Genomic DNA, 11,362 nt, shown 5'->3' on the forward strand with positions numbered 1-11,362 from the left:
GTGATCACTTCAATTAATAACAAGATTAAAAAGGAACCTAAACCGGTTGTCCAAATTATCTTATTAGGCGTGATTTTCAATTACATATTCCCTTTAACATGAAAGATGGTGATCAATAAAAATAATAATAGAATTAACATTAATATTGGAAGCAATTTAACCATAATAGCGTTAGTCAAATCAAATATAAAATAACCTAATCATGATACTAGCAATAAGAAAATAAAATAAGAGTAATTAAATTAATTAATTACTCACATTACGCGCGTTCCTTTAAATTGCTACATCATGAATAAACTGTTAGTAACTTCAATAAAAATATAATCAAATGGAAATTAAATTAAAGTAGAGTTGATTTGGTCCAAACCCTCAGTCAATTATACCTTTCACGCCTTGGTTTAAGTATAGAACTTTGGGTATTGTATGAACTCCTTGGAGTGCTTAAGGAAGAAATGATAGAATAGGAAGGCTAGTGTTTAGGCTAAAGAGGGAGAAGAGAATTGTTTTTTGATCAAGATTGTTGATGAATAAAAAAAGGGGAGATATGACCTCTATTTATAAGGGGAAAAGAGGGGTCGAATCAAGAAAAGATAAGAATTCGAATCGGATAAAACGCTTGCGATAGACAGCAGTCTTTGCGGTATTTGTTTTTATCATATCTTTTGAACCAGAAATCGGAATAAGATGGATAAGATATGGTTGGAAAGATCTTGAAGTATACTTTCTAACCCAATTGAAATCAGATTAAAATATTTTGTAGAACAAAAGATATAGCCGAAATAGTGAGACGGTTTCAGTTTTGGATAGAGTTTGACATTTTATTCATATCTTTTTCGTTATAGCTCGGAATTGATATTATAATATATCATTGGAAAGATAATTTCAAGGGCTATACAACCATATAAAATTTGGATAAAAAATATAATACACGAAAATAATATCTGTCTATCTTTGATCGTCTTTCAATTCGGATATAAATAGGATTTTCAAAAAAAGGAGTTTTATTCAATTTCAAACTATTTAATCTTATCTTTTCAAAAAGGATAATTAAGATCTTTTAGAAACTTATAGAAGCTTCCAATTAATCCTAATTGGTTTAGGAATGGGGTTAAATAATTTGGACCCTCCACATGATCATTGGGTCGTAGGTAAGGTGGGCTTAGGTTCGGTTTGGGCTAGTTTAATATTTTGGCCATAACTTATTCGTTATAACTCGGATTTGGGCTTATAATATATCGTTGGAAAGATATTTTAAAGCCCCATCCAAATATTCAATCATTATACCCTGATTATAGACCAAAATAAACTGGAATAAACGTTTTTATAAAAAGGACACGAAATGATTGATTTTAAAGGACACGAAATGAATTATTTTAGGTTTAAAGGCACGAAAAGAGGAAAAAGTTATGGTTTTGGGAAATGGGCTAGGAATTGGGTTGGTTTATGAAATGGAAATATGGATTTAAGCACTCCAAAGATTAAATACTCAACTCGACCAATAATGGTGGTGAAAGGTGTTCATCAACGGGTTTGGTTTTGGGGAGACATTTTTAGGTGTCTACAATGAGCTTAGTCAAATGTTGTTTGATACTATCTCTCAAGGTTCAAGGATTAATTCATCCTAGGCTATCTCAACTGTTGACTCCATGATGAAAGTATTTGGGTAACTTAGGTACGGAGGCTAAGCACTTCATACTTCGTGATGCAATGACCATTATGGTTGATGAGTGATTTTTTTCTTTATGACGAGGCATGCTTCAACGGTGTGTTAAGATTCCATGACGAAGGGTTCCTAAGGGAAAGTATATTTGGTCATGTATTTGTGCAGTGTGTGAAAGTGACACTAAAGCTAGGCCGCAAGAGCTAAATGTGTGGAAAGATATTATTGAAAAGAGTCAAATGGTGGTGACTCTTAGTCTAGGTAAGCTAATGATGTAGGGATCAAGCCCCCAAGTCTAGCTCTAAGTGAATAGGTATGAGCATAGGAAATCCTTTGATATGATCATGGTGCAAGTGTGTGAATGTGAATATGAATGCATGTTTATTACGGCCGTACCTTGATTTGAGGTTGCCTACGTATCTGTTAAGAATCAGGTCGAACGTAGCTCTAGCCGAAACTTGCACAAGTGTGTGTATACCTCAAATAGGTCTTTTTAAGGGTTGTAACGTGGTTAGGCTAAAGGTTTGAAAGAAGAAGGGGATAAAGGCTCAAGACCCTAGCTAAGCCCCCAAGGTGTGCAACCTCTCTTTCGAATCTTTATATTTTTATGCTTGAGTTTCTACTCTTTTTTTTTTTTTTTTTTTTTTTTTTTTTTTAAGCACTTTTTTGCTTTAGTATTTATTTTATTTTCGGAAGTGTGGGCAATCCCGATCATGCGGTCTATCACTCACTTGACATTCATGTTTATCAGGCACGATACCGAGCACTTGATAAGAGACGCAATCTGAGACGTGTTCTTATCGAAGACATTTTCATATCAAGGACATTGGAACACTTGCCCTTTTGTACACTTTTATTTATTATTTTGTTTTATTTTGATCTTTTGAAGTCACTCAAGCTTTTGAGATTGCATAAGCTGCACACTGTCCCATCCCAAGGTTAGGAAGATATGGGTTTAAAAAATGAAGGGTCTATTGATAGACGAGGCTCAAAGTGGTTTATAAAGAAAGGATTGTAAATCGAAGGGTAAAAGGAGAAAAGAGATATGATGTGGCTATAAGGGGTGCCTCAAATCATTGGTATACCTTGTGCTTAATTCGACATGGATTTTTTTTTTTTTTTTTTTTTTGGTTTAATGCAATGCAATGGAATGATCATATATAAGGAAATAAATGCTCATTTTATTAAAAAAGGAAAAGAAAAGAAAAACTACAAAAAAAATCTAAAGGAAAATAAAAGGTGCCTATGCTAGACTTATTGGGGAAAGGAAAAAATGAAAAAGAAATAGAAAAAGAGGTCATGAAATCTTGTCATTGAAGCTCGCCTCTTGTCTTGTGTTGTTTGCTCCGACATCATCTAGTCTTCTCGCTAGCTAGAGGCGATGGGATCTTATTTGCCTCTATGAGATCTTGAATGAGGTTTTGAAACCTGTAGCATTCATCAGTAGTATGACCGCGCCCTCGATGGTACTTGCAATAGGAGTTTGGATTCCATCTCGAAGATCGATTTTCTGGTGTTGGATCCTCGGTAGGGCCAATAGTTTTGATTAATCCTCAATCATAGAGACGATCGAAAGCAGCATCGTAGGTCATTCCAATGGGTGTGAACTCTCGCCTGGGTTTCCTTTTAGATCCTTAATTATCTATGGCTAAGACACCATTATGGTCAAAGGTACTAACATTATTACTAGAGTGGGCGTTTTCGAAAGACGAAGGATTGTCGTTCTTCTTTTCTTTCCAGCCACCGTGGTTACTATTGTTAGTAGCTTTTTGCTTTGCGAGGTCGTCTTCGATTTCAATTCCGATGTCATAAACGGCCTTGAAAGTATTCAAGTTGTGTTGATATTTTAAGTGCTTTGAATACTTTTCTTGGAGATTCTTGATAAACATCCTCACAGACTCCTTTTCGGTGGGGACCTCAATCATCTTGGCGGAAGTTTCCCTTCATTTATTAAAGAAATAAGTAAAACCTTCATTCTCTTTCTGTCTTAGCATCTCAAGTTGTCTATGATCGGTTTCAACTTGAATGTTGCACTTGTATCTATCAACGAAAGCGTTTACTATCGATTCCCAGGTAGAGGTTTTCTCCTTGTCAAGGGAGAAGTACCATTGTTGGAAAACGATTTCAAGAGATAGTGAGAACAGAGAGGGAAAAAACTTTTTATCGATACCCTTTATGTTCATTATAGTTTCGAAAGTTCTTAGATGGAAGTAAGGGTTATCTGTTGCCTTGTATTTAGGGATGTCAGTGGCGTTGAACTTATGCGGAAGAAGTTCCTTTTCCAGCGAGACCCCATGTGAACTCATGCCCTGAAATTTATAGTCACTAGATAACTTTCTCAAACTTTCTTGCATGAGGTTCATTTGTTGTTGCTTCACGGGATCATCGACCCTAAGTGCGAGAAGCTTCAGTGTCTCAGTCATAGTAGCCAGTTGGTTCTTAAGATCATTGACTTCTTCTGGAGTTGCCATTATCTTCTTAGCCTTCCTCTTTTGACGAATTGATTTATGAAAAAGCAAGACTTGAATAAAGAGGTTGTCTTTGATTAATCGCCCTTCTCTCCTCGACCAAGTACTGTGGAAAAAGAATTTGGGGATATTCATTGTTAATTATTTGACTCAAACTTTATTCAACATGCAATGGATGGAGGAAGTGAAGAAAGATTGGAATAAAATGTGAAAGAAGATTTAGATGGAGGAATATGAAGAATTAGGAATAGAATGTACCCCCCAACTCAAATGACGGAAAAGACCGACTCATGCAGGAACCTAAGACATGGCCATGATGATGTGTACTCAAAGTGTGTGCTAAGACTAGTGAGTGTAGATGGTACGTTAAGACTCGTGTCATGACCATGTGGCTAGACTATGTGACTAAGACTCGATTAATGACTCGATTAATGACTCGACAAGGTGTTATTGACAGCAAAAATTAACCGAATTAATTAGCAAACTGGTTAATTAGACCCTAGGTGATGACTCGACCAATAATCCGAACTGTCGGCCAAGCGACAGGACTGGCGTCACAATGTGGAGCTTGGCGCCAGACAACATAGCTGTCGTCAGGCGCTACACACCATAGTGTGGCGCTACAGCTCAGACCTTGGCGCCAATAGTGGAGCTACGGTCTGGGACTGTTTTCGGTGTTATTAGTCAACTGGGGTATGCCTAAAGTCGTACTAGGTCAATTCCGATTAAAATATTAGACTTTATTGACTCAAATTAATTAATTAAGTAGGCAAAGTTCTTTAAGTCATTAATTTATTTATTTAGTCTTAACACAAGTAAACAAACGGTTAAGAGAAACATAGAATATATATGCACAACAAATAATGCACAATTAGCCAAGTAGGCACAATATGATGCAATGCGTTTGCAACCTAACCATGGCTCTAGTTCTCTAAAGTTCGGGATATGGTTTAGTCAAAGAGGGTCCATGGTTAATTGTCCGGATGCACCGCGCGGAAGCCTAACCATGGTTTGGTGAATTCAACATCTCGGATGTACCCTTTGTTGCACGGAGCGTTCAATCGGGTAGATGGAGCATGAATTCCTAGAGGGTTATGTCCATATGTAGAACACATATGGGTTTCGGAAAAGTGAGAAAAAATTCAATCAGGAAGTAGGATCGAGCAAACAATACGAATAACCGGTCGAAATTAGAACGCATATTTCTGGATCGGTATTGGGGGAAATTGGCGCCAACAAACAGAGACTGGCGCCAGCTTTTAACTGTAACACTTGGCACCAATACTGGCGTCTGGCGCTATGGCTAAAATTCTGGCGCCAAGCTCTGGCCCCTGACGCTACTTCCCACATGCCTCAGCAGCTTTCTGTGCTCGATAAAATTTTCCAGTTTCGCGCGGTGTTATTTCAGTCCTAGTTGTGAAAGACGTTTCTCAAATTTCCTACGTGTAAAATCCTATGTTTTTAACTCATTATGGATGGTCTTTCCAATGAGATATTTTTTTATGCATATGACAATAATGTTAATCAAAATTACGCACATGAAATACTTAGAACTTTTTGAGTCTCATCCACTCATTCTAAATCATTGCCGAAACAAATTCAGGAATTAAAATAGAAATCCTCCCCAGTGGAGTCGCCAAAAAACTGTAAGGAATAATTTCAAGCCTTTAAATCCCACTAGCTTGAACCCCACTGTGATCATACACTAAAGTTCGGTGGCGTCCAAAAGGGAAGAAGATAGAGCAAAAGAGTCGCCAACAAGTTTTTAAGGAACTTGTAAACCATTCACGAGGTGAAGGTTACACCCTTTAACGATCCAAGAGATCGTCAACTCCATAAGGTCATGAACCAAATAAGGGTTCGGGGATGAAGGTACAAATCCAACCTAAAATAGATTGAACCTGCCCTAATAATAGGCCTCTACTTTATTCTGATCGTATTCATGTGCGCTTTTTGATTAACATGCAATCAATAGGATTAACCCTAAAACTGTTTATCTATGTTGGTTGAATATTAATGCACAAATAAACTATTATTGGCGATCACTTGAATTATAATCACATTAACCCTAACAAGATTATTAATTATCTTATTGAGCGTGATTACAAGTACAAATTCCCTTTAAAACATGCAATATAAGGTGTGATCAAGCAATATCAATAAATATCAAGCAACATAATAAATAATAACGATGATAATAATGATAATCACAAATATCATGACAATAAAATTATAATCATAATAAATAATCATCATAAATAAAATAATCATCATCAAAATAATAATAATAATAATAATATTCATAATCATCATAAATTATAACAATTATAATCATAATCATGTTCATGTTAATATTAAAACATAATAGTAGCAAGATCCTAGGCATGATACTAACAAGATTAATAACAAACCCTAGCATGTCACTAAGCAATAAAAATCAAATCTTTAACCCTAACATGATACTAACATAAATAAATATTAGGAAGAACATAGGAAGCATCGCAACAATCACATTTAATATTAAAATTACCCTAGACATGATACTAGGAATATCATAATAACAATATAAACATGATTCCTACATCATAGTATCAATAAATCAAGTAAAGCACTTACTTTGATGCCTCGTACCTCTTTCTAATAACAAAATACACACGTTAGTAACTTCAAGGAAAAAAAAACAAAATAATTAAATTAAATAATTGAAAGAGAGATTTGGGACCAAACCCTCAGAAATTAAACCTTTCACGTCTAGGGCGAAGGCAACTTCTAATATGGCTAGGTGTTTCTAGATCTTGCGAATGCGGAATTTTGTATAAAAGCACAATTTTTAAAAGAAAGGAAGAGATTAATGAGAGAGATGAATGATAAAGAAAACCTTGTGAATGAAAACTGATTGTTGATGAATGGTGAGAATTGGTGAATGAACTGAGAGAATTCGTGAATGTATGGAGAGAATTGGTGAATGTTGGTGAATCAAAACGGGGTTTTTGATACGATATTTATAGAGAAAATCAGCCAAAAAAAGATACATTAACAAAACAGAGTCTGACGCTTAGGAAACAGAGCTGGCGCCAACCCTGGCTAGTTGGCGCTAGGCACCAGCACTAGCGCCAGGCGCCAATGGCTAGCGCCAGGCGCAAGGCCTGGTTCCAGGCGCCAAGGCCTGGGGTCAGACGCCTAGCTTGATTTTAACGCGTTTTCAAAAATCCGATAAGTTTACTGTACTGGAGGATAAAATAATATAATTTCTTCGAAAATGCTATTTGATTTTGATTAAAACTCTGAAAAGTCAACAAAAGTCAATTTATTAATGCTAATTGAAATAGGAACGAAAAGAACCTTCTAGAAGAATCTAGAAGACTAAAACCATTCCTAATTGCATTAGGAATGATAAATCATATTAGGCCCTCCCCAAGATCATTGGGCCGCGTATAAAACTCAAACCGGGCCCAGTTTAGTAAATTAGCCATAATTTCTTCAATATTCATCGGAATTGGGCTTATAATATATTGTTGGAAAGGTCTTTGCAAGCCCCATCCAACTACACAACTATTGGGCCCATATCATGGACCAAACAAACTGGATTGGCCATTTTCTTACAATTATTTTAAAGACACTAATTAATTAATTATTTTAAAGGTGATCAAACAACACCAATTAATTAATTAAAGTTCTTTTAGACAAGAAAACAAATGTGATTTAACTAACTGCTAGGGAATTTACCACTTCTCTTTGCTAAATCTCTGTTTAGAACACTTATGGACTCCTTCTTGTTGGGCAACCTCCACCGTAGTAACAAAATATCAAAAGGGTGAGTGTTAAGGACAAGAGGAGCTAGGTTGCACAAGTTCACAAGTATTTCGCCAGAGTTTTAGGTTATTTTCTGTCTATTTAAGCCTCAGTCTAAGCTCGTATTTATAGGGAATGATTAGGTTTAGGGTTTCGAGCATTCTGCCGTAGCAGGTGTCGCGCGTAACAGAAAGAGTTGCGCGCGGCATCTCAGCGCAAGTGATTGGGTTGCGCTGCTAGGGGCAGCGCAACTAATTGTCTTGCGCGCGGCTTTATGGTAAGATTCGATTTTATATTTTCCGCATAATTCTGAATCTTCCGTAGCGCAACTCTTGAGGTTGCTGAATGTCGCGCGCAACAGAATTAGTTGAGCGCGGCAGCCCAACACGACTCTTTGAGATGCGCGTGACTTTTTCTACGGCAACACTAAGATTTAACCTAGGCGCTTCTAAATCCGTTATTGTTAGGTTTTAAGCACGGGCTTAAGCCTAATTATGATCGGGTTTAGTTAATTGGACCTTTGTTTTGGCTTTTTCTTTAATTTGGGCTAGTTTTTTGTGTTTTATGGCTTACCAGTTATCCATAAGTATTCTTCACTTTGATCCAACACGAAGATGGTTTTATTTGTTATTGCACTTCTTGTCGGGACAGGAGGCCAAAAGTAGATGTCTACAGTTAGCCCCCACTTTGATCGAGTCTAGAATAGACGATGATCAAAGTAGTCAAGGAAATAAATCCGATACTCATTCTGCGAAGTTCGCTAAGGATAGAGAATCTTTCAGTAATGTTTAAGGACGTCGAAAAAATCCTTGGTTTGCTAAGTGTTTGAAACAAATAGCTATTAAAGCTAGAAAAAGTTTTTTCCTAGTCTTAACGCGCTAAAGAATCTAGATTGATCCTTTGCAATTGTAGAACGCTTTTACAAGTAAAGGTGTTCTGGGTGATGTCAAGTCATGAGAAGAGCTCGGTTTTAAAAGGATAAAAGGGGAAGATTTTCTCTCAATTGTGTCATTGTTGGTCTAAAGTCCCTTGGTATGTCATTGAAACTTTAACCTGACTTTAACAAAGTAAAAAGATGAAAAAGGGTTTTCGGTATTAGAGCCCAAATGGTCCGATATTTGAGCCGGGTCCGGTATTCGAGCCGGAAGTCCACAAGATAGAAATACATGTCTCAGAACTGGAGGCATATACCCTAATTCAGCGAGAGGGAAGAAAGTCAACAACTCTCTCAGCAGTTTTGTCCACAAGATGAGTACACGTGTCTTAGGACTGGGGGCACGTGACTACATAGGCACGACATCGTCTCGTCGCTTCTTTATACAGGGGATGATTTCGACACCCTTACTGTCCGGTTAGTTAGTAAGCGCACTAACTACTGTATTTGCTCCCATTCAATAACTGCCTATTCTTGAAGGTTCGGCGCGCCTGTGGACTCGTGAGCTAACGCCTACAGTAATTCTCTACCTTTTAGTCCTGAGAGGTAGATCTCGCAAAGCTTGGGCTGAAGTGAAATTTTACGCAACACCTACGCCGTACAATTTTGCGCCGTACGATATGCCATTTGCATTTTTACGCTGCATGAAAACGCCTTCCTTTTTGCTTTGGACGTGAAAAAAGAAGAAAACCCGGACATTTGTAACGTCAGTACAGTAAAATGACAAACCTGTCTATGGGTGCTTTTATGTAAAGCACCACCACTAAACGTCTTAAGGCACTGTTACGAAAAACGTTCAAAACGTATGCTTAGGGAAGGCACAAAGCACGGTGTGCATGCAAGAATAATGCAAAAAACTAACAAAGCAGAAAATAAACTACAATATACAAAGCAATTTAAAAAGATTTTGATAATTTGCGCCCCATTACGTCTAATAACGAGCAAAAACCATTTAAAAAATATCAAACAGATAAAAATAAAGATTCGGTCATTTTAGTGACCAGTATCCGCGCGCAACTCAGAGGGTCGCGTTGGCCAGGCGCGCATCGTTCTGAGTTGCGCTTGTATGTCACGCGCAACAGATTCAGTTGCGCGCGACATTTATGTCAGTAAAGTGAAAATCGCAAACGCGATTTTTCACTTCACTCTTTCTTTCTCATTCCTTCGCCATTTTCGACCCTTTCTCTCTCTAGGAAGCTCGGTTTTTTTGCAATTTTTGAAGCTAAAGGAAGCAAATTTCGTCCTTAATACATATATTCCGTAATCCAATGTAAGTTTTTTTGCTAGAATTTGTTCTTTTCTTGCAGAATTCGAACGATTTTCGAATCGTTAAACCCCAAATTTCGAATTTAGGGGTTTTCGATTCAATCCATTATTCTTAAAATTGTTTGTTCTTTGTTGTCATGCTATGTTTAAGGAGTGTTTTGCAACAAATTTCATGATTAGTGGTTAATTATTGAACCTTGTATGAGCATTTCTTTGTTCAAGTTCGTTCTTGCTATTTTTCTTCGAATTTTGCTTGATTCTATTGCTTTTTCTTGCTCATTTTTGTTATAATTGCTGATTATGAAGTAGGTTATAGTGATGGAACCAATATTACTTTCATAATTCATTTTTGTGAATTTTGAATTGTTGAAAAATGGCGCGAAACATACTCTTAGCTTACTCTTGCCATGTTCAAACTTCAAAATTGTTCGGTAGACGATAACCATGTTATGTTATTGTTATTCATCTAGAATTAGTTGATTCTTTGTGATTTTTGAAAATACTATCCCTTGAATACTTAGTTGAAACTGGTATAGGATGGCTTTTGTGGGTGTTAGAAGCCCCCATTTACTGAGTTTAACTGCAGGCATAGTAGCCCCCAAGTATGGGTGACATTCGATTTTCGTGTTTTGCCCTATCGCAAGCCGTTATGCTGCCGAAATGGGTCTAGAATACATATGTTAGTTTAGTTTAGGCCGAAATGGGTCTAGAATACATATGTTAGTTTAGTTTAGGAAATAAAGTAAACTAATTAAATAAACTTTATCCATCATAGCATGGATTCGCCTCCATTTGTCAATGCTGAGGAAATTCTCGGTGGTCCAGACGAGGCGGTTTGCCCTCGGAAGAGGGTGACCCGTCCTCGAGAGGAGGTTTGAGAGCGACGCGTCGCGGTCGATCGACGTCGCCAGAAAGGATGTGGTTTGGGAGGCTCCTACCAACTGGGACCCTAGGGTCCTTAAGTGGGACCCATAACATCATGTTTCGATCAGAGGGTGGGGAGGCATCGTGTGTTTTTCACGCTTTCGTTTATTTCTCTTTTCCTTTGTTTCTCCTTGTTAAACCATAACTGTTTTTTAAATTTTATTCTTTTATTTAGAGTGAGCCTAGCATGCGTTTATACGGCTCTGGTGACCTGCGAGCCCATTTTTAGAGTTTGCTCGAGGTGGCAAAGGAGATTGTAGCACTTTCTGGGATTGACTCCCAGCTAGCGGCTCTTCGGGATTTATCGAGTCAGGCTGC

Source organism: Chenopodium album, chromosome 7 (genome assembly GCF_948465745.1).
Source record: "Chenopodium album chromosome 7, dcCheAlbu1.1, whole genome shotgun sequence".
Classification (NCBI taxonomy): Eukaryota; Viridiplantae; Streptophyta; class Magnoliopsida; order Caryophyllales; family Amaranthaceae; genus Chenopodium; species Chenopodium album.